The sequence below is a fragment of the Pelophylax lessonae genome (assembly GCF_965119305.1).
Source record: "Pelophylax lessonae genome assembly, chromosome: 13".
Classification (NCBI taxonomy): domain Eukaryota; kingdom Metazoa; phylum Chordata; class Amphibia; order Anura; family Ranidae; genus Pelophylax; species Pelophylax lessonae.
The window spans coordinates 200,228,160-200,253,132 of NC_138780.1; positions in this window are offsets into that span (position 1 = coordinate 200,228,160).

Genomic DNA, 24,973 nt, shown 5'->3' on the forward strand with positions numbered 1-24,973 from the left:
GAACCGTTAACCCCTCCCTCCTCCCCCACACCATTACACCACCAGCCTGAACCATTACCCCCCCTCCTCCTCCTCCCCCACACCATTACACCACCAGCCTGAACCATTACCCCCCCTCCTCCTCCACACCAATACACCACCACCACCAGCCTGAACCATTAACCCCTTCCTCACCAACACCATTACACCACCAGCCTGAACCGTTAACCCCTCCCTCCTCCCCCACACCATTACACCACCACCAGCATGAACCATTACCCCCCCTCCCCCACACCATTACACCACCAGCCTGAACCATTACCCCCCCCCCCCTCTCCCTCACACCATTACACCACCACCAGTCTGAACCGGTGATAGAAGGCAGGATGGATCCATGCGCCAAATTCTGACCCCACCATCTGAATGTCGCAGCTTAAATCCAGACTCAACAGAGCAGGCAACGTTTTTCCAATCTTCTATCGTCCAATTTTGGTGATCCTGTGTGAATTGTAGCCTCAGTTTCCTGTTCCACAGGAGGGGCACCCAGTGTGGTCTTCTGCTGCTGTATCCCATCTGCTTCAAGGTTGCATGTACTGTGCGATCAAATATGGTATTCTGCATACCTTGGGTCAGGGCCGGCCCTACCATGGGTCCCGCTGGGTTTTCAGTTTGCGGCTTTTTTACGGGCGGCATTTCCCTATCTCATAATGCTGTCTGTAGTGCAAACTGATGCGTATGAGGAGGCAGAGCGTCTCCTTCGGGGGAACGTCTCTCGTGTGATCGTGGTGTGCGCAATTACTTCAGACATCAGCGCACTCCATCTCATGCAGGGCAGGCTGGATCTTCTAGGGAGGTGGGCACTGCAGACACAGGAGTGACAGGAGGACTGAGGACAGACAGTGGGTGTTTAGTGGACCGGTCCGGAGGTGAGTTATGGAAGAAGATAACAGTATAAATATAATATTTTCATAGTATATAATATATATATATATATATAAAATAATGGATGTGGGGGCCTTTTGGTGGGTGTGATGTTTTGGGGAGTTGGGGGAGGAGCAGCATTTTATTCTTGGACCCAGGCAGCTCAATGTCTTGGGCCAGCCCTGCCTTGGATGTAACGAGTGGTTTTTTGAGTTACTGTTGCCTTTCTATCATGTGAAACCAGTCTTCCGATTCTCCTCTGACCTCAACAAGGCATTTTCCTCCACACAACTGCCGCTCACTGGATATTTTCTCTTTTTCCCACCATTCTCTGTAAACCCGAGAGATGGCTGTGTGTGAAAATCCCAGAAATACTCAGACCGGCCCATCTGCCCACCAACAACCATGCCACGTTCAAAGTCACTTCAATCCCCTTTCTTCCCCATTCTGATGCTCAGTTTGAACTTCAACAAGTCGTCTTCACCACGTCTAGATGCCTAAATGCATTGAGTTGCTGCCATGTGATTGGCTGATTAGCAATTTGTGTTACCAAGCAATTGAGCAGGTGTACCTAATAAAGTGGCCAGTGAGTTTATATATAGTGCCAACAGTTTGTGCAGCGCTTTACAAAATGAGGGCAGACAGTACATTTACAATACAATTCAATACAGGAGGAATCGGGGGGGGGGGGGGTTTGTAGTCTGCTTCTTGTAGGTTTTTTGGGGGGGGGGTTTCCATTACTGCATATTGGACACCCAGAATAGATGTGCATGCTGCCCATTCAGTAGCAGCAACTTCCCGAAAAATGGTGACTGCATCAATAAGCCGCAGCTAAATTTATAATCCTGCAGAATAAAAACTAAAACCGCTTTCCTTACTTGCATTAAAAAGAAAACTTTAACTACTTCCTACTCGCCCACAGTATAAAAATAAAAACGTTTTAGCTTTTACACTTTTACTTCTTTGTGCCCGCGCTATTGCCAAAAGACAGCTACATTGCGGACCTTAATTGGAGGGCGTCTAGTTACATCCTCCCATGCATGAGCTGCCTGCGGGGCACGTGCAGCTCACTCTGTGATCAGCGAGTTCATGAGACTCGGCTGATCACAGATCAGAGTAAGGGGCCAGTCCCGGCCCCTTACCAGGTGATCAGCTGTCAGCCAATGACAGCTGATCACATGATATAAACAGCAGCCGGCTGTCAGCGTGAGGAGGAGAAAAAAAAGCCAACCGCTGCCTGCTGTCAGAGGGAAATCAGTCCCGAAGAGGAAGAGCAACTGTGCCCACCAATGCCCCCTACCCAGGGTCGGTGCAAGGATTTTTGCCGGCCTTGGCAAAATAAAAAATTGCCATCCCCCGATATGCTCTCCCAGCCCCCATCCCAAGTTGCTGAAGGGGTTAAAACCTCTTCAGTGACTTACCTCTGCGCTGGGGTCAGGCTCTGCCTACTCTACTCCCCTGCCGACTTCAGCTGGCGGGGAAGACCTAATGCGCGTGCGCGGCAATGGGCGAGCACGCGCATTAGACCTCCCCATAGGAAAGCGTTATTCAATGCTTTCCTATGGGGATTTCGGCAATGCTGGAGGTCCTCACATAACGTGGCTTGCTGTAGCGCTCAGGCGGTACAGCATGAGGAGTGCCGCATCAGCTGGCGGCCGGTCCATTACTTATGCCGGGTGCAGGATGCTGGTGCCCCCTGCTAATTTGCAACCTAGGTGGCTGTCTAGGTCGCTCTACAGGTAGAGCCAGCCCTGCACCTACCAATGCCCATCAATGCTGCCTATTAATGTCACCTATCATTGCCCATCAGTGCCACCTATAAGTGCCCACGAGTGCCACCCATCAGTGCCACCTATTAGTACCCTTCAGTGCCACCTACCAGTGCCCTTTAGTGGTGCCCATTGGTGCCATCTATCAGTGCCCACCAGTGCCACCTTATCAGCGCACATCAATGAAGGAGAAAAATTACCTGTTTGCAGAAGTTTGTAACAAACTATAAAAACTGTTTTTTTTTGGGGGGGGGGGGGGGGGGGTTTCAAACTTTTCGGTCTTTTTTGTTTGTTCAGCAAAAAAAAAAAAAAAACCCCAGTAGTGATTAAATACCACCAAAAGAAAGCTCTATTTGTTTGAAATAAATGATAAAAATGTCATTTGGGTACAGTGTTGCATGACTGCGCAATTGTCATTCAAAGTGTGACAGCGCTGAAAGCTGAGAATTGGCCTGGGCAGAAAGGCGGTTTAAGGTGCCCGGTAAGCAAGTGGGTAATTGCCATATGTGGTACACCAATAACCCAGCTGACATTGATGGTCCAATCACAGGCTCTGTTGTAGTGTTCTATGACACATGTTAATGCGCGTTGCACAATGGCAGTCTATTCATTACACCATCTCACCTCGACAGGTGGAAAAAAACACGACCCTTTTAGCAATGCAGTTCACCACACTGGATTGAATGTTCACTGTGGTGCACACATTTTAGCGTGCGTTGCCACAACCCACAAGTGGTCTTATGAAGCTCTCTGAGTGGTGGGCAGAGGGTAGATGAGGAGACATCAGACTCGGCATTGAGGACAGGGATGCCGGATCACAACGATGGCTGTAGACTCGAGGATTCTCCTCCAGATTAAAGGCTTTGTGTTCTAGTTCTCGGCTCAATTAAATGGGATTATGCTGAACTGTGAGAGCTGCGTTATGTAAACCACGTGGAGCTCAGAACTGATAGTCCCATATAGCCAGAGAATGGTCTGCCAAGGAGAATGTAGAGCAGTGGTTGCCAACCTATGAGCTCAAGGGGGCCTCAAATGTAGCCCCTGACACCATCAAGGGCCACACATGAGGTTCAATATACAGTATGTAATGTCTGAGAGGACTGTCAGAAACTGCAGAGATAATAGAAGAGATGAGGGTCAGAGAGTGAGGAGAGGATACATTGTTGGTGGGGAGATGCTGCAGAAGACAATATGAAACTGGGAACATGTTACATGTGGCTGGTTGAGGTCAATGCTATTACCCTAATGAATGTTCCCACTACGGACTGTTGAGGTCTGAGGGCCACACATCACATACCAAAGGGCCGTGTGTGGCCCTCAAGCCACAGGTGGGGCACCAGAGATGTAGTCAATTGGCCAAGATCCAATGCACATGTATCAAACACAAGGCCCGCTGGCCGAAGCCGGCCCACCAGGCCATTTCATGTGGTCCTTACACCTCTCCTACAGTTGCACACCCCCCTCGTCTCCGTCCCACCTTGTCTCAGACATTTATGGTCCATTCACAGGCTCTGTTGTAGTGTTCTATGACACATGTAAATGTGCGTTGCACAAAGGCGGTCTATTCATTATTACACCAGCTCACCGCAACAGGTGGGAAAAAGGACAGGGATGCCGGATCATCTGTAAGTACGTTGGGTACGACGGCTGTAGACTCGAGGATTCTCCACCAGATTAAAGGCTTTGTGTTCTAGTTCTCGGCTCAATTAAATGGGATTATGCTGAACTGCGAGAGAGCGTTATGTAAACCACGTGGAGCTCAGAACTGATAGTCCCATATAGCCAAGGAGAATGTAGAGCAGTGGTTGCCAACCTATGAGCTCAAGGGGGCCCTCAAATGTAGCCCCTGACATCATCAAGGGCCACACGAGGTTCAATATACAGTATGTAATGTCTGAGAGAACTGTCAGAGACTGCAGAGCTAATAGAAGAGATGAGGGTCAGAGAGTGAGGAGAGGATACATTGTTGGTGGGGAGATGCTGCAGAAGACAATATGAAACTGGGACCATGTTACACGTGGCTGGTGGAGGTCAATGCTGTTACCCTAATGAATGTTCCCACTACGGACTGCTGAGGTCCGAGGGCCGCACATCACATACCAAAGGGCCGTGTGTGGCCCTCAAGCCACAGGTTGGGGCACCAGAGATGTAAGCAATTGGCCAAGGTCCAATGCACATGTGTCAGAGACAAGGCCCGCTGGCCGAAGCCGTCCCACCAGGCCATTTTATGTGGCCCTCACACCTCTCCTACAGTTGCACACCCCCCTCGTCTCTGTCCCCACCTTGTCTCAGACATTCATGGTCCATTCACAGGCTCTGTTGTTGTGTTCTATGACACATGTTAATGCGCATTGCACAAAGGCAGTCTATTCATTACACCAGCTCACCGCAACAGGTGCAAAAAAACACAACCCTTTTAGCAATGCAGCGCACCGCGAGGCATGGTATGTTCATTGCGGAGCATTGTGCGCACAATTTAGCGTGCGTTGCCACAACCCACAAGTGGTCTTATGAAGCTCTCTGTGCGGTGACCCGGTGAGCAGAGGGTAGATGAGGAGACATCAGACATGGCATTGAGGACAGGGATGCCGGATCATCTGTAAGTACGTTGTGTACGACGGCTGTAGACTCGAGGATTCTCCTCCAGATTAGAGGGCTTTGTGTTCTAGTTCTCGGCTCAATTAAATGGGATTATGCTGAACTGTGAGAGAGCGTTATGTAAACCAGGAGAACCACGTGGAGCTCAGAACTGATAGTCCCATATAGCCAGAGAATTGTCTGCCAAGGAGAATATAGAGCAGTGGTTGCCAACCTATGAGCTTAAGGGAGCCTCAAATGTAGCCCCTGACACCATCAAAGGCCACACATAAGGTTCAATATACAGTATGTAATGTCTGAGAGGACTGTCAGAGACTGCAAAGCTAATAGAAGAGATGAGGGTCAGAGAGTGAGGAGAGGATACATTGTTGGTGGGGAGATGCTGCAGAAGACAATATGAAACTGGGAACATGTTACATGTGGCTGGTGGAGGTCAATGCTATTACCCTAATGAATGTTCCCACTACGGACTGCTGAGGTCCGAGGGCTGCACATCACATACCAAAGGGCCGTGTGTGGCCCTCGAGCCACAGGTGGGGCACCAGAGATGTAGGCAATTGGCCAAGGTCCAATGCACATGTGAGCAGTGGAGCTCAGAACTGATAGTTCCATATAGCCAGAGAATGGTCTGCCAAGGAAAATGTAGAGCGGTGGCTGCCAACCTATGAGCTTCAAGGGGGCCTCAAATGTAGCCCCTGACACCATCAAGGGCCACACATAAGTTTCAATATACAGAATATACAGTATGTAATGTCTGAGAGGACTGTCAGAAACTGCAGAGCTAAGGTCAGTTTCATATTGTCTTCTGCAGCATCTCCCCACCAACAATGTGTCCTCTCCTCACTCTTTGACCCCCATCTCTAGTTTAGAGTGCAGTTCACACTCCATTAGCTTCTACCTAGTCATACTGGGTTGGGAAAGTGACACCAGGACCTGAAAGTGATGATTTATAGATATTGCTTCTGGGTCATTCGCAGAAAAGGGAAATCAGAGAAGGCAGATTTGCTGATCTCCGTCCCCTCTACCCGGCGACACCTGCAATGCTAAACCAGGGTCCACCAATTGGCTTGCGGAGCCCAGGAAACATGGCAGGGTTGTGTGCAAGAAGGGGGGGGGGAGGGGGCAGCAATTACCAGGTGTGTGGAAGCAATCTGGTAGCTGCACATTGGATCAAATTCATCTGACAGTCAAGAGTCGATTTGTCAGATTTACACACATTCCTGGAGGTTGCAGCTGCTGGGAGTGTGTGTAAAACCCCCTGTCGCCACCAACATAAAGTATACAGCAGTGACAGTAGAAAGGGTTAAAGGAATAAAAACGCATACAGATTTATCCATAATATTCACCTTCAAACTAAAGATTTACGTTGCAGTACTTTTTTCTGCTGCTGGATCTCCTTAGCCTAAGGATCAGCACAGTGGCGGAGCTAGACTTTTAAAACAGGGGTGGCAAAGGGGTGGCAAGGTATTATTTTGGGGGGTCAATATATAAAGTGTCATTTAGTGTCAGATTTGTCCACCGCAATGTCGCAGTCCCTCTAATAATCGCTGATCGCTGCCATTACTAGTAAAAACAATTAAAAAATAAAACGTTCCATAGTTTGTAGATGTAATAACTTTTTTGCAAACCAATCAAAATGACACTTTTACAAAAAATATGTGGCAGAATACATATTAGCCTAAATTTATGAAAATAGGGGGGAGCTGTAAAGCACTGTGGGGAGCTGAAGAGCCCTGGGGGAGGGGGGACTAAAGAACACTGGTGGGGGGGGGGGCCTGAAGAGCTCTGGGGGGGTACTGGAAAGGGGGGGTGTAAAGTATGCATTTATTAGATACAGAGAAGAAAAATACATCATCAGCAGTTCTATGGCACATCATTCTTTGTCAGTTAAACACTCTGACCTATACATATCTGTGAACACTTGCAGATTAATATGTGCATATTATTCTAGGTATATTGGGGACAGTGGCGGCTGGTGCTCACAATTTTTGGTGAGGGCGCAAACAGAAAAATGTTATAGGCATTGCATTGCGGCAAAAAATGCTGTAAAAAATTGCGTGACTTTGAGGTCGCAAAAGTGTGAAAGGGGCCTTCAGTAATTAAGGTATAGTGTGCCCCCTTTCAATGCAGAGAGACCAGCGTGCCCCCTTTCGATGCAATGACCAGCGTACATGCCCCCTTCAATGCAGAGAGACCAGCGTGCCCCCTTTCAATGCAGAGAGACCAGCGTGCCCCCTTTCGATGCAATGACCAGCGTACATGCCCCCTTCAATGCAGAGAGACCAGCGTGCCCCTTCAATGCAGAGAGACCAGCGTGCCCCCTTTCAATGCAATGACCAGCGTACATGCACCCTTTCAACCTTTCAATGCAGAGAGACCAGCGTGCCCCCTTTCAATGCAGAGAGACCAGCGTGCCCCCTTTCGATGCAATGACCAGCGTACATGCCCCCTTCAATGCAGAGAGACCAGCGTGCCCCCTTTCAATGCAGAGAGATCAGCGTACATGCCCCCTTCAATGCAGAGATCAGCGTACATGCCCCCTTCAATGCAATGACCAGTGTACATGCCCCCTTCAATGCAATGACCAGTGTACATGCCCCCTTCAATGCAATGACCAGTGTACATGCCCCCTTCAATGCAGTGACCAGCATACATGCCCCCAATGCAGAGATCAGCGTGCGTGCCCCCTTACCTACCTGGAGCGGCAGCGGGCGGCTTCTTCTCAGTCCCGGTGACCGGCGGCGCGTCTCCACGAGTCCTTTCGCCTCCTCCTCGGCTAATGGCAAGGGGTTTGTCCTCCCTCCCCCCCCCCCTCGGGCACCCACATTCTTCTTTCCCCCCTCCTCGGGCTCTCACATTCTTCTCCCCCCCCCTCGGGCTCTCACATTCTTCCACCCCCCCGGCACTCACATTCTTCTTCCACCCCCCCACCCCCCCACCCCTCGGGCACTCACATTCTTCCACCCCCCCCCCCCGGCACTCACATTCTTCTTCCACCCCCCCACCCCTCGGGCACTCACATTCTTCTTCCACCCCCCCCCACCCCCCCACCCCTCGGGCACTCACATTCTTCCACCTCCCCCCCCGGCACTCACATTCTTCTAACACCCCCCCACCCCTCGGGCACTCACATTCTTCCCCCCCCCTCGGACAGTGGCACTCACATTCTTCTCCCCCCCCCCACCCCTCGGGCACTCACATTCTTCTTCCACCCCCCACCCCCCCACCCCTCGGGCACTCACATTCTTCCACCTCCCCCCCGGCACTCACATTCTTCTAACACCCCCCCACCCCTCGGGCACTCACATTCTTCCCCCCCCCTCGGACAGTGGCACTCACATTCTTCTCCCCCCCCCCTTCACTCACATTCTCCCCCCCCCCCCCCGGGACTCACATTCTTCTTCCACCCCCCCCACCCCTCGGGCACTCACATTCTTCCCCCCCCGCCTCGGGGCTCTCACATTCTCCCCCCCCTCGGGCTCTCACATTCTTCTCCCCCCCCCCCACTCACATTCTCCTCCCCCCGCCGGCACTCACATTCTTCTTCCTTCGGCTCTCAGAGCAGCGCTGCAGCCAGAAGAAGACGGAGGGGGGTGGAGGCGGAGCCAATGCTAGGCGGCAAGGAGAGGAATTTGAAATCCTCCTCCGCTCCGAGAACCTCTTCTGCTGTCACATGACGAGAGGAGGAGGATTTCAAATTCCTCTCCTTGCCGCCTAGCACCCCCCTCCGTCTTCTTCTGGCTGCAGCTGAGAGCCGAAGGAAGGAGGTTAACGATCCACACGAGACCTGGGGCTTTTTGGGGGCACACTCGGGGCTGAAGCTCCGTTCAGCCACATCCCCCCCACCCCCCCCCCAACCCCCCCCCCCCCCCGCCGACACCACTGTAAGTAGCAGGAGACAGAGTCCAGTCTTCCCTGCTCTCCATCCGCCTCCCTCCGCAGCTGCCGGCCGTACGGCGATCCCCTGACTGTGATTCTCCCGCTGCCCTGCCATGCACCCGGCCACCCGCCCAGGATTGGGGTGGCAACAGGGGTGGCAAGGGCTTCTTCTGGGGTGTCAATTGCCACCCCAGCTAACCCTCTGGCTCCGCCACTGGATCAGCATCATTTCACCTGCTTCCTTTGTGCCCAGGTAGTCCCGGACGAGCCCCCAAGATTATGATTGGACAGTGAAAGAAGAAGCAGCACAGTGATGAGCTCATCTCTCGATCACTCCGCTCTCTACTATTAGTGTGCTTCTTGTCAGTGCATGAACTGATTGGCTCTGTTTGCTGCTTCTGCCTTTCACACTACAGCCCTGCTGTACAGGGACTGCAAGAGGCTGATACCAGGTCAGATTTAGGTACATGACTTGTATTTGAAAAAAAAAAAGTAATAATGTATTAACTACTTGCCGACTGCCTGCCACAGATATACTGCGGCAGGCTGGCTTGCCTGTACGATGATCCGTGGGAGTGATCCTGGGGGTGCACGTGCACCCCCATTAGCCAGAGGGGAGGCTGAATTATGGGGCGGCAGCCGCGACTACCGCCGGGCACCCGTGATTGCTCCCCATGGAGAGAGAGAATGGCAGTCTGCTGTTGTAAACACAGCAGACCGTTGTTCTCTCAGGAATCAGCACAGAGCGCCTGTGATCCTCCTATTTACGATCACAGGTCTCTGTGTTGATTCAACAAGCCCATCCCCCGCACAGTTAGAAAACACCCCATAGGCATAAATTTAACCCTTTGATCGCCCCTGGTGTTAACCCCTTACCTGCCAGTTTCATTATTACAGTGACAGTGCATATTTTTATTGATTACTGTAGTAATGTCACTGGTCTCCCCAAAAATGTCATAAATGTCAGTCAGGGGTCCAATCTGTCCGCCACAATGTTGCAGTCCCTCTAAAAATGGCAGATCGCCGGCATTACTAGTAATAAATAAAAATGACATAAATCTTTCCCCTAGTTTGTAGCCGCGATATCTTTTGGGCAAAACAATCAAAATACGCGTATTGGGACTTTTTTTTACCAAAAATATGTAGCAGAATACAAATTGGCCTAAAATGATGAAAAAAAATTGATTTCTAATTTTTTTTTTTTATTGGGAATCTTATATAGCAGAATGTGAAAATTATTGTTTTTTTTTTTTTTTTTTTTTATCAGAATTGTCGCTCGTTTTTGTTTATAGCGCAAAAAATAAAAGTCACAGGGATGATCAAATACCACCAAAAGAAAGCTCTATGTATGGGGAAAAAAGACATTAATTTTTTTTTTTTTTTTTTTGTACAGCGTTGCACGACCGCGCAATCGTCAATTAAAACAATGCAGTGCCAATTCTCAAAAAAATGGCCTGGTTATTAAGGGGGTAAAACCTTCCGGCCCAGAAGTGGTTAATGATTACTGAGCTGCATTTATTGGTGTCATTTATATCTGGCGGAGTTCAGCCTTAGGGTCAGAGTGCGTAAATAAACTATTCATCGGAAATATTTGTTTATCCATCTTGACTAATCCGGCTCTTATTGGGAAGTCCTCGCATTCCTTTGTGCCGCCTCACCTCTGCACACGCAAGTGGCTTTAAATAAAAGATTCTCATACCTGAGCCAAGCTCTTATCAGCATTGTGCTCCGGGGTTGTATATCTGAGATCTTGGCTGTGAGCGGTGATCGGCTTTGTTGTAGAAATGTATAGAAGAGGATCATATGAAGGGTTTAATGTGTGAAACCACAAATACAGTGTAACTAATCGCAAGAAGAAAAAAAAAAAAGAATGTAACATATTGCAGCTTACCAATCCTTAGATGTGATGGCTACATTTGTTTTCCTTTTTATACATTGTTTCTCTTTTTTTGTATCTTATCGAAGAGCCCTGAGGCCATCATAACATTATTTTCAAAGATTTCTGAGCTTGATTTTTTTTTTTTTTTTACAGAATTCTGAGTTTGAAAGTCAGAATTCTGAGATTAAAAGTCAGAATTCTGAAATTACAAGTTTGGACCATGCTAAAATTTATTAAACACAATTCTGAGATTAAAAGTTAGTTTAAGGGTCCTTTCACACGGGCGGTCCGTATGTCCGTTTTTCATCCCATTTTTTTGCGGATGAAAAACAGACATAATGCATGTCAATGGGATTGCGGATGTCAGCGGGTGACCATCCGCTGACATCCGATTTGCGTCCTTTCCTATCAGTTCCGTTTTTTGGAACGGAAGAGAACCCTATTTTCTTCCGTTTAAAAAAATGGAACGGACGCAAAAACAGATGTCAGCGGTGTCATCCGCTGACATCTGCAATCCCATAGACCTACATTATCTCAGTTTATCATCCGCAAACAGATGGGATGATAAACGGACATACGGACCGGCCACTCGCGATCTCCCGCAGCAGAGAGAGAAGGACAGACGGCTGATGTAAACACAGCCGTCTGTCATTCTCCCTGAAGTAATCACAGAGGCTATGTGATCCTGCTATGTAGGATTGCATGTCTTTGTGATTACTTCACAAGCCACGCCCCCTGACAGTTAGAATCACGCCCCTTGGGACACATTTAACCCCTTGATCACCAGTACAGTTAACCACTTCCCTGCCAATGTCATTACTACAGTAACAGTGCATATTTTTAGCACTGATTACTGTAGTAATGTCACTGGTACCCCCAAAAATGTCAGTTAGGGGTCTGATCTGTCAGCCACAATGTCGCAGTCCCGCAAAAAAAACGCAGATCACCGCCATTATTAGTAAAAAAAAAAAAAACAATAAAAATTACATAAATCTTTCCCGTAGTTAGTAAACGTAATAACTTTTGCGCAAACCAATCAAAATACGCCTATTGCTATTTTTTTTTACCAAAAATATGTAGCAGAAAAAAAATTGGCCTAAAGTGTTAAAAAAAATTAGATTTTTAAATGTTTTCTTTTGGGAATGTTATATAGCAGAAAGTGAAAAATATAGGGTTTTTTTTTTCAAAAATTTAAAATCGCACAGGTGATAAAATACCACCAAAAGAAAGCTCTATTTGTGGGGGAAAAAAGGACGTAAATTTAATTTGGGTACAGCGTTGTACGACCGCGCAATTGTCCATTAAAATAACGCAGTGCCGAATTGCAAAATATAGCCTGGTCAGGAATGGGGTAAAATCTTCCGGTCTTAAAGTGGTTAAAAATACGCTCATTGAGGATTTTTTTGTCAGAGACATGTAGCTAAATACATTTTGGCCTAAATATATGACAAAAATTTAATATATTGGATATTTTGTAACTGTCAACTTAGAAAACGTAAATTTTTCGCAAACTTTTTGCTATTTTTTTTAATAATATCGCAAAAAATGAAAAGCGCAGAGGGGATCAAATACCACCAAAAGAAAGCTCTGTTTGTGGGAAAACAAGGACGTAAATTTTGTTTGGGTACTGCATTGCAATTGTCAGTTAAAGTCGCGCAGTGCCAAGTTGAAAAAAGTGGCCTGGTCATTGAGCAGCAAAATCTTCCGGGGCTAAAGTGGTTAAGTGGCGGTTCACACTGTTCCGACAAGTCGCGGACCGTGCTGTGCAATTGGAACCGTTCTAATAGGCGCGACTCAAGTCGCTCCGACTTAGAAAAAGGTTCCTGCACTACATTTGGACAAAGTCGGAGCGACTTGCATTGACTTCCATTATGTGAAGTCCATGCAAGTCGCGACGAAGTCGCGGTGCACGGCGACTTCATTAAGTCGCCCCGAAGTCATGTCGCCATAGTGTGAACCGACTCTAAGGCTCATGAAGACTGGGGCTAAAATAACATTTGTAATGTAAAGAGAAGGATTTCATGTGACATGAATGGGATCCTCAATGTACGATGACAATTCTTATTCTATTGGTTTGGAAGTTCATTGATTCCATTGTTTGTTCTGCAGGCAGTTTATCTGAATGTCTTCTTATTTCATGGTGAGCGATGTTCCTCCTCTGATTGGTGGAATCCGGTCTCTGTAGACATATGGCTGTCTAGTCCCGTTAATGGCGGAGACGGTCTGTATAGGACAGCACCAGGCTGCCACTTGTGTGCGTGTGTCAGGGTGACGAGGGGGGACATCTGCTCCGAACCCTCCCTGTCACCTCCTCTGTCACCAATCTCACTTTCCCTGGATGATGGCTCCGAGCGGGAACATATGCTGGAGAGCTTTATATAAATCTTCCATGTGTCCAATCACTGACATCCAACAGGGATTGTTTATGTAACAAAAAGATGCTACAAACAAACAAACAAAGCATGACCCACATGGAAGATTCTACGATGTTACATAAACACCCCGCATGGAAGATTCCACAATGTTACATAAACACCCCGCATGGAAGATTCCACAATGTTACATAAACACCCCGCATGGAAGATTCCACAATGTTACATAAACACCTCACATGGAAGATTCTACAATATTACATAAACACGATACACATGGAAGATCCTACAATGTTCAATAAACAAAGCATGAAACGTGGAAGATGCTACAATGTTACATAAACATCCCACATGAAACATGCTACAATGTTACATAAACATTATACACATGGAAGATTCTGCAATGTTCCATAAACAAAGCATGACGCATGGAAGATTCTGCAATGTTCAATAAACAAAGCATGAAACATGGAAGATGCTACAATGTTACATAAACAAACCATGATACACATGGAAGATCCTACAATGTTCAATAAACAAAGCATGACGCACGTGAAAGATGCTACAATGTTACATAAGCACCCCACATGGAAGATTCTACAATGTTACATAAGCACCCCACATTGAAGATTCTGCAATGTTACATAAGCACCCCACATTGAAGATTCTACAATGTTACATAAGCACCCCACATGGAAGATTCTACAATGTTGTATAAACAAAGCATGATACACATGGAAGATGCCACAATGTTACATAAACAAACCATGATACACATGGAAGACATGGAATGCCCTATATTGTTAACTACATTAGGCCCGAACCATAGCCGAAAGATGGCTACAGCATGGGCTTAAAATGCTGGGAGGGCGTACACAGACGTCCTCCCATTCTTGAGCTGCCCATGCGCCCCAGGAGGCGCGCATGCAGCGTGCTTTGTGATCGCTGAGTCTTTGGGACTAATTTGATTGCACAGCAGGGTAACCATGGGATCAGCTGTCAGCCAATGACAGCTGATCACAGAAGTAAACAGAAGCCGGTTTCTAGCTTTTTTTTTTATTTTCTGTTATCCGGCTTCTGTTAGAGAAGTCTCCTTAGTGAACACCAGTGCTCCAAATCAGTTCCCTCCAGTGCTGCTAATAAACCAGTGCCACCTATTAGTGCCCATCAGTGCCACCTATCATTGCTGTCGATCAGTGCCCATCAGTGCCTCATCATCAGTGCTTCCTTATTAGTGCCCATCAGTGCCACCTATCAGTGCTGTCAATCAGTGCCCACCAGTGTCGCCTATCAGTGCCATCTCACCGTACCGCCTATCAGTGCCCATCAGTGCCACCTTTCAGTGCTGTCAATCAGTGCCCACCAGTGTCGCCTATCAGTGCCATCTCTCCGTACCGCCTATCAGTGCCCATCAGTGCCACCTATCAGTGCTGTCAATCAGTGCCCACCAGTGTCACCTATCAGTGCCATCTCTCCGTACCGCCTATCAGTGCCCATCAGTGCCACCTATCATTGCAGCCTCATCAGTGCCTCTTGATCAGTGTCCACCAGTGCTGCCTCATCAGTGCCCATTTGTGCCACCTATCAGTGCTACCTCATCAGCGCCCATCAGTAAAGGAGAAAAATTACCTGTTTGCAACATTTTATAACAAAATATGAAAAACGATTTGTTTGTTTTTTTTTTTTTTTTTCAAAATTTTCGGTCTTTTTTTGTTTGTTTAGCAAAAATGTAAAAAAAAAAAAAAAACTCCAGTGGTAATAAATAAAGGGAAGCTCTATTTGTGTTAAAAAAAAATTAAAACATTTTCATTTGGGTACATTGTTGCATGACTGTGCATCCTGTGCATGACTGCGCAATTGTTATCCAAAATGTGACAATGCACGCTTTGAAAATTGGCCTGGGCAGGAAGGGGTATAGATACCCAGTAAGCAAGTGGTTAAAAATAAACAAACCATGATACACGTGAAAGATTGTACATTGTTATATTAACAAACCATGCCACACATGGAGGATATGGAAGACGCTACAATGTTACATAAGCAAGGGTAAGAAAATGTCTTAGGGTCCATTCACACCAACCTCTGTGTTGTACTGCAGCGGCTGGTGTGCGATGCATCTTGGCTGGACCAGCGGATGGTTGATGCGCCGATACCAGCGCACTGTTTACTCTTTTTTTCTTTATTTAACTAAACGCCTTTACCATCTTCTGTGCCATGCCTGTACCATCTCCTGTACCATCTCCTTTGCCATGCCTGAACCATCTCCTGTGCCATGCCTGTACCATCTCCTGTACCATCTCCTGTGTAATGCCTGAACCATCTCCTGAACCATCTCCTGTGCCATGCCTGAACCATCTCCTGTGCCATGCCTGTACCATCTCCTGTGCCATGCCTGAACCATCTCCTGTGCCATGCCTGTACCATCTCCTGTACCATCTCCTGTGTAATGCCTGAACCATCTCCTGTGCCATGCCTGTACCATTTCCTGTACCATCTCCTGTACCATGCCTGTACCATCTCCTGTGCCATGCCTGAACCATCTCCTGTGCCATGCCTGTATCATCTCCTGTGCCATGCCTGTACCATCTCCTGTGCCATGCCTGAACCATCTCCTGTGCCATGCCTGTATCATCTCCTGTACCATCTCCTGTGTAATGCCTGAACCATCTCCTGTGCCATGCCTGTACCATTTCCTGTACCATCTCCTGTACCATGCCTGTACCATCTCCTGTACCATCTCCTGTTCCATGTCTGTACCATCTCCTGTACCATCTCCTGTGCCATGCCTGTACCATCTCCTGTACCATCTCCTGTACCATGCCTGTCCCCTTTCCTGTACCATGCCCACAGCCCTGCATCTCCTGTACCATGTCTGCAGCCCCTGCACCATGCCCGCTGCCCCTGTTTTGAGTCTCGTGGTGGTCCAGTTGGGTCCATTAGCTGCTGCATTTCCCACCCTAGGTTTATACTCGAGTCAATAAGTTTTCCCAGTTTTTTGTGGTAAAATTAGGTGCCTCGGCTTATTTTCGGGTCGGCTTATACTCGAGTATATACAGTAGTTCTATCAGCCACACCGGAGACAAGGCGTTTTGCATTGTGTTGCGGCGGGAGTGAGGTGAAATTGCACTGGAATAGTCTCTGAACGCAGTCCCAGTGCACCTGCCATGATTGAACCCTTGGGGCCGGGTCACCCTGGAGCGCACGCATTTTTGCCCGTTCTGTTTTTTACAGCCCACACATGCAGGAACATGCAAAAAATATAGCAAGCACAACTTTTACAATTGCGCCCGTACCAAACCCTTGCATTTCGGTGGCTGCAGATGCACACGTCTGTTAGATGTATTTGGGGTGCCAATTAACATGCAAGATCAGAAGGAAAGATGGCTACATGGGAGTGGAACTCCAGATCACCACAGAATACCGTTGGGTTCGCTGGGTGGGTCAGTCATTTTTTTTTTTTTTTCTGGATGCCAAAGCAAGGACAGTAAAAGGGGTTTTGAAAAAAAAAAAAATACATAGGAGGTGCCCTTTAATCCAATGACTGTGAAAAGTGTCAAAGTTTCTAAACAAAGTTTGAATAGTGAATAATTCTCTGTCTATGTCTGAGATAATTATGCATCTATAGATCCCAGGCTGGGGATTTTCTAGGGGTTTGCTTCAGGAAATTCGCTAATTTGCATGGTGGCAGCTGTTTCAGCTTGAGGCAAAAATGTAAAACTTTTATTTATTTATTTTTTACAAAATGCAATCTTCATCTCTTCATTGCATATTCATTGTCTGTGACGGTTCTCATGTATCCAGGTCATGATGTATCTAGTGATAGTCCTCACATTCAACTGGACTTGTTCTGCAACATTGAAGATATTTTGTAGCTTCTCCAAACCAATTCTTCAGTTCTAATGAGTGTTGTGACAGTGTGGAAATGTAGGAGAAAATAACACGCGATTCACATTAAGGGTTAATGGGAGGTTCCAGAATATCGTTTCTGAGCAGAGAAAGCTGTGTTTTTGGCTTTCTTTGGATTCTGTAGTCCCAGGTTCTGTAGTCCTGAAGCTTGAAGGTTCCAAAGGGTCTTGGGTGGGATGGAAACTTCTATCCCTTGTCCAGATTTTCCAGATTGCCTTTATATACTCAAGCCTGAGGATAGCTCAGGGTTTCCGGTTTGGAGACAGCTCCCATATTGGAGACAAAAAAAGTCCCATCCAGGGGTCAGAGGGGCCCCAGCCAGGAGCCAAAAGACAGGAGCTCTCACCCAAAGATCAGAGGGGCCCCAGCCAGGAGTCAGGAAACACTAGGTCTCACCCAGGGATCAGAGGACAGCCAGGAGCCAAGAGAAAGGAGGTCTCAACCAGGGGTCAGAGGGGCCCCATCCAGGAGAGAGGAGGTCTCACCCAGGAGTCAGAGGGGCCCCAGCAAGGAGCCAAGAGACAGGAGCTCTCACCCAGGGGTCAGAGGGGCCCCAGCCAGGAGTCAAGAGATAGGGGGGTCTCACCCAGAGGTCAGAGGGGCCCCAGCTAGGAGCCAAGAGACAGGAGGTCTCACCTAGGGGTCAGGGGGGGGCCAGCTGGATGTCAGGAAATAGGAGATCTCACCCAGGGTTCAGAGGGGCCCCAGCTAGGAGCCAAGAGATAGGGGGGTCTCACCCAGGGGTCAGAGGGGCCCCAGCCAGGAGCCAAGAGATAGGGGGTCTCACCCAGAGGTCAGAGGGGCCCCAGCTAGGAGCCAAGAGACAGGAGGTCTCACCTAGAGGTCAGGGGGGCCCAGCTGGGTGTCAGGAAATAGGAGATCTCACCCAGGGTTCAGAGGGCCCCACCGGGTGAGATCCCAGAAAAGAGAAAAGAAAAATCCAAAAGAAAAAATGGTGAGATATGCATCAATAAAATTACATTGCATGATCTGTGATATTAGCAGTGATGAAGGAGTGGCCAAAAAATTGCAAAAAAAAGGTGCAGGAAAGTGCAGTCTACACGGGGGATGAAATGAGTACTCCTCAGACATAGATGTGGTGACTCCCAACGTCACGCTGGCGTTTTCCATGAGGGGAGGCATCCACATCCAATTGGCGATGGCAAGCAGGTGCTGGCGCCAAAAGAAGCTCCCTCAAGGAAAAGACGCCGTATACTCTATGTCTATAATCTGTGACTAATGCTTTTGTACTTTTTCAACCATGATGTATTACCTATGTTTATAATATGTGATTGAATTTCAATAAACATCAGTTTCTATACATATTTTCCTGTTTTTGGCAGATATTATACACTTGGCATACATTATCAACCAGCATAGGACACACCTCATATAAAGTCCCAATTTTTTCCCCCCCTTTTTTCATATGAATAGGGATAGAGGCACACGGCATCATGTACCTCATACAAAGTTCCAAATCTCCCCTCTTTCTGAAGATAATGTAGTTGCATCAAGTCCGCAGCTAGAGAAAGCAAGGGGACTTAATTCTTCCATACAAGCAGCAGTATGGTTAAAGCCGTGTGTCTGGTCTGCTTCCACAACTAACCTGGTGAGGCCAAGTGAGAGTTGTCCTTATCCACTGTAAATAGTTCTGTAAAAGTTGTAAAACTGTAAAAGTTGGAGTATCCCACTATTCCCTTCTACCATCCAAGTTCCACAATAAATATAAAACCAAATCCCATGGACTGTTTATTGAGTAACAAGCAACTGGGAGTAATGGCTGGAATACACGATAAGAAAATCGGCCGAAAATTTCTGTTCAGCGAACGATCGGCCGATATTCTACTTGTTAATGCCCAGCCATCAATGACCGATATCGATACTGTGAACGAAAAATACCGTTTGAAAAAACCGAAATATTCTGTCGTCTTGTTTGCGAATGAACGATATTCTATACATTGGTGTTAAAGCGGAGTTCAGGCCACAAAATCGACATAGTCGATTTTGGGCCATCTGCTTGCTTTTGGTCACCTGTAAAATAAATGGATAGTTACGATTTTTTAAGGGAAAGAAGTGGAATGTTATGCAATGGCCAAGTCAATCACCTGACCTGAATCCGATTGAGCATGCATTTCACTTGCTGAAGACAAAACTGAAGGGAAAATGCCCCAAGAACAAGCAGGAACTGAAGACAGTTGCAGTAGAGGCCTGGCAGAGCATCACCAGGGATGAAACCCAGCGTCTGGTGATGTCTATGCATTCCACACTTCAGGCTGTAATTGACTGCAAAGGATTTGCAACCAAGTATTAAAAAAGTGAAAGTTTGATTTATGATTGTTAATCTGTCCCATTACTTTTGGTCGCTTAAAAAGTGGGAGGCACATATACAAACTGTTGTAATTCCTACACCGTTCACCTGATTTTGATGTAAATACCCTCAAATTAAAGCTGAAAGTCTGCAGTTAAAGGACATCTTGTTTGTTTCATTTCAAATCCATTGTGGTGGTGTATAGAGCCAAAAATATTAGAATTGTGTCGATGTCCCAATATTTATGGACCTGACTTTATATTAAATGGAAGATATATTCCCAAAGAAATGCATTATTAATTATTTATCAATGTAACATTTACATAATATTATATCTTAATTAAACTTAAAATAAATTTTGCATTCTGGGCCTCATCCATATTGAATATCAATCGCCCGTTCGTGAACAAGAAAACGAAAGCACGTTAATACTAAATATACGCGGATTAAAGTGTATTGAATCAGTGTTTGCAGATGACACAAAATTGAGCAGGAAAATAACTTCACATCGGGAGGCAGAAATCTTGCAGAATGACCTAAACAAAATAACAGAGTGGGCAACTTCATGGCAAATGAGGTTTAATGTGGATAAGTGCAAGGTATTGCACTTAGGGAGTAATAACGCATTGGCAAAATACACACTGGGGGGGAGGGGGAACCTCTGGGGGTATCAAAAATGGAGAAAGATCTGGGAGTCTTAGTAGCAGATAGACTTAGCAATAGTATGCAATGTCAAGCTGCGGCTGCCAAAGCCGGCAGAATCTTAGCATGCATAAGGAAGGGGATGTATTCCAGAGATAAAACTATAATCTTTCAACTTTATAAAACTCTGGTCCGGCCACATCTGGAATATTCTGTCCAGTTCTGGTCACCAGTCCTCAGAAGGGATGTGTTGGAGCTGGAGAGAGTACAGAGAAGGGCAACTTATTAGGGTATTAGAGGACCTTAATTACAAAGAACGTTTAGAAGTGCTCGATTTATTCTCCCTGGAGAAGAGACGCCTGAGAGGGGACATGATAGCAATTTACAAATACCTCAACGGTGATCAGAGCATAGAAAGTAAACTATTCAGTCGCAAGGAATGTATGAGGACACGAGGCCATACAATGCGATTAGAGGAGAAGCGTTTTAACCTCAGGCTACGCAGGTGGTTCTTTACAGTAAGGGCTACAAGACTGTGGAATTCTCTACCACAAATGGTAGTAACTGCGGGAAGTATGGCTACTTTTAAAAGATTCTTGGACATACATCTCAAGGATAAAAACATTCAGGGGTATGGGAAATGATCACACCTTCACAGGTTGAACTGGATGGACCTTTTTCAACCTCAACTACTATGTAACTATGTAATTATGCGGTTTAATGTCAGTCCCACGCTCGTTCGTGCTAGGAGGTCGTTCGTGCTAGGAGGAAGGGCGTGGCTTTAAGGTCACACGCACATTACATCACTTCCGCTTGGACATGAAACGCGAAGACTACGTATGTAATCGATTGGTCTGTATTTTTTATTTTTTTTTGATCCTTAATGTTGCCAAAGTTTTTCGACTGATGAACACTGTTTCGATGGTCGGCGGTCAACGGTCGCGCGATATTCGGCCCATGTATGTTGGGAACGTTTTCGACCAACGAAAACTTTTTAATAAGTCGGTGGTCGAATGATCGGGCGATATTCTAATCATGTCTTCAGGCCATTAGGAGGGATGAGTGAACTGTCCCTTAGTGACTGTCTGCAGGTAATCAGAGAAGGCCCGAGAAGTCATCATAAAGTAAGCCCTACGGGGACAGTGCTACACTATTACTGACTGCTGGGAGCCGAGGACACCACAATAAATATAAAAGTGCTGCAGGCTGGGCTCCAGGATTCTAAAGAAAGAACACAAGACGTGGTGTCACCTGCTTTCCTGTATTTACAGCTGACTCGTGATGGGTGCTCTCAGCTGGGACGGCAAACAACTCCCAGATTTGACATTTCAGTAGGAGACCGTGCGCTAATCAATTTCCTATGTGCAGTTCTCTCGCTCTGCTCTGTTCTTTCTGTGGGAAAATTGAGGACACATGAAGACATTCCATGAATTCCATTGTGAGTCACAATCTGCTGTTTTGGTTAAGCTGTAGTGTTATAATGGTAGATCATTGTAGAATCACTGGATTTAGAAATGTTTATTAGTAATAAACACAGGGGAGTGTCTGCTGCGAGGCAAACAAGGCGTTTTCCTTGGATGGCATTTATCAGGGGGTGACGGACAAGGGTATCAGATCCCTGCCCTCCTCATTAACTCGTGACAAAGGACCGACCAATCTCACACACTGCTGTCACTTACATAACAATGACACTCTCAGCTGCACCCTGCACAAAGATTTTCCAGCTCGTGGGACCACAATCTAGGTGCCAGCAGGCTGAGAGTGATTGTCACTGAGCTAGTTAAGCAATTAACCCTTTAAATGCCACCACCAGGGGTGGCTGGTGCTGCATGGGCCGAAGGGGGCGGCAGACGGGCCTGACCATGGACCACACCAGCTCCAGCCCGCACACCATACACCACCCCCCCCCCGGACCACACCAGCTCCAGCCCGCACACCATACCCACCCCCCCAGACCACACCAGGTCTAACCCACACACCATAACCCCCCTCCCCCGGACCACACCAGCTCCAGCCCGCACTCCATACCCCCCGAACCACCCCAGCCCAAGCCCGAACACCATACCACCCCCGGACCACACCAGCTCCAGCCCAAATACCATACCCCCCCCGGACCACACCAGCTCCAGCCCCAGCCCAAGAACCATACCCCCCGGACCACGCCAGCTCCAGCCCCAGCCCGAACACCATACCCCCTCACACCCCAGACCACACCAGCTCCGGCCCCAGCCCGAACACCATACCCCCCACCCCCGGTCGCCAGCTCACTCACCTTGGACTGACATGTGGAGTGCGGGCAGCGGCTGCGGTGGCGGCTTCCCCCTCAGTCTCCTCCGTGGGTCGGGCTTCCCCTGTATCTCCTCCCTCCTCCTCCTCCTTCGCCAATCGCCAATAGGATGGCAGCTCCTTTTGGCCAATCGGGAAACGGGTCTCAGGACCCGCTTCCTTATTGGCCAGGAGGAGAATCCGTGTGACAATAGTGAATATTCATTTGCTATTGTCACAAATCTGGGCGGGCTCAGGGTGCAGTGCTCTGCGCCCCGAGCCCACCCTTTTTTTATGCCTATTAGAGCCTCTGGCTCTAATCACGTGCTTAAAAAAAAAAAACTCATTGGAATCCATGCGTCTGGCGCCCTGCTTGTAAATTAGGGGCCTGAATGCATGGATAGGGGGGGCGACGCCCCTGCTCCCCCAATGGACGGGCCGCCACTGGCTACTGCCTCTGTTTGACCTGAGCATGAGGAAGCTCTTAATTCTAGCAATTCCACTTAGATTTTAGAATAATCATCTGTAACACACACTCTCACCACAGACAGGTATGTTCATAGGATTTATTCTATACAGTAGAGACAGTCAAGAGACAGGTTCTTTGTTAGCTTGCATTAAGGGCTTAGGGACAAGGTTAACACTTTTCAAAATAAGGTTTTAATATTGAAATGATCAGTTGGTGCAAATAAAATATTTACAGAAAAAAGGTGTTTCAGAGAAATAGAGACATAATTCAGCAATAGAAAAATAAGGTAGAATTGAGGAGGAAGAACACTTGCAGTCAATGTCGTGAGTGCTATCAGAGTTCAGTCGATGAGTCAAGTGTTATCGGTTCTCAAACTTGGCAGATGTTCCTGCTTTGTTGGTGCCATGAGAACTCTCTCAACTGGTTAGGTGTCCCTTTTTCTCTGGGATCAAAGGGGTGTTGACAGATGCCCCTGACCAATAAAACGGAGTGTCCATGGGCTGTGTCAACTTCTCACGTACCTGACTGATGAGCCCGATAGTGCAGAAGAAGGCCTCCCTTACGTATCTGACTCGCGGCTCCTGGTAGAGCAGACAGGTGGCACGGGAGAGCAGAATGGTATGAGGGCCTGGCGGGTCAGCTGATGGACGGGCAGCTCCAAGGTCCCAGATGCTTTAAAGGGGACAACCAGAAGGTAGGAGGATCCGAACAGCAGGCAGGCTGAAGGCGGGAACGCCCGAGTCCACACTCACACTGGGGGCTCGCAGGCAAACGGATCAGTTCACAGGCCGGGTCAACAACAGGCGGGCGGCGTGGAATCCAAAGGAGCAGGCAGGTTCAAGGTCAGAGGGGAGCCGAGGTCAGGTGCAGGCAGAAAGCAAGGGGAGTCCAAAAGTCAAGCCGGGCCGTACAGGAGATCAATCACAGAAGCAGGTAAACAGGAACAGGGGTCACAGGAAGCTGCAGATAAAACAGCAAAAACACATATGCATATGCACTGTTACTGTAAAATGACACTGGCAGTGAAGGAGTTAACTTTTTTTTTTTAGAGGGAGGGGTTAAGTGTGTCCCTAGGGGCGTGATTCTAACTGTGATTAGCTGTGGCTTGAGGTGTAGGAACAGTGATCAACAGTCCAACATAATAGAACCGTATGATCACTATTCCTACACAGGGGAGAATGACAGGCGGCTTGTTTACATTAGCCGCCTGCCTTTCTCCCGCTCTAACGGACGATCGCGAGTGACCGGCGGACATCGGGTCCGCCGGTCAAACGCGCGGGGGGGTCCGTGACCGCGCAGGAGCAGGAGCGTGCCTCCGGGGGCGCGCGCTCGCTCCCTAGACCCTCACAGGCTAGCGACGTAGTACTACGTCGCTTTGCCTGTGAGGGGCTGACCGCCGCAGTAAATGGTCGTGCGGCGGTCGGCAAGCGGTTAAATAAGGCAGCCTGTTGCCAGTCACTGAAATTAGTCTGCAGACTCTGCACTAAGTTAACCCCTTAGGTGGCAGACACATGACAGGCTGTCCTGAGTTCATGACAATATCAGGTCCCTCCTCTACGGACAGTTTATACCACTATTCATATCTTCCAAATGTACTGGTTGCATTCTTTAAAGTGATAGATTATTGTTCAGCATTGAATTTAGCATTCAGGGATCCTAAACATCTGGTAACTCAGATAAACCTGTCACCCAGGAGGCATCTGACAGCTATCTTCCCTTCTATATGTGCTAGTTTGGTCATGTATGACCTTACTTTGTTCAGTACAGCATTTCTCATGCAAATATATACTTATTATTAATGTGTCATGTTCCTGTCTGAGTTTATGAATCATGTTTGTATTTGTTAAGTTTTGAATTGGGCAGAGCTCTCTGATTGCCTTTGACGATCCCCATTAGTTCTGGGTATCCTCAATGGATTTGGTCATAGTTTTACAATAGGCCTGGACAGCAGAAACAAACATCCTACCAGGACTCAATTAGCAGTTT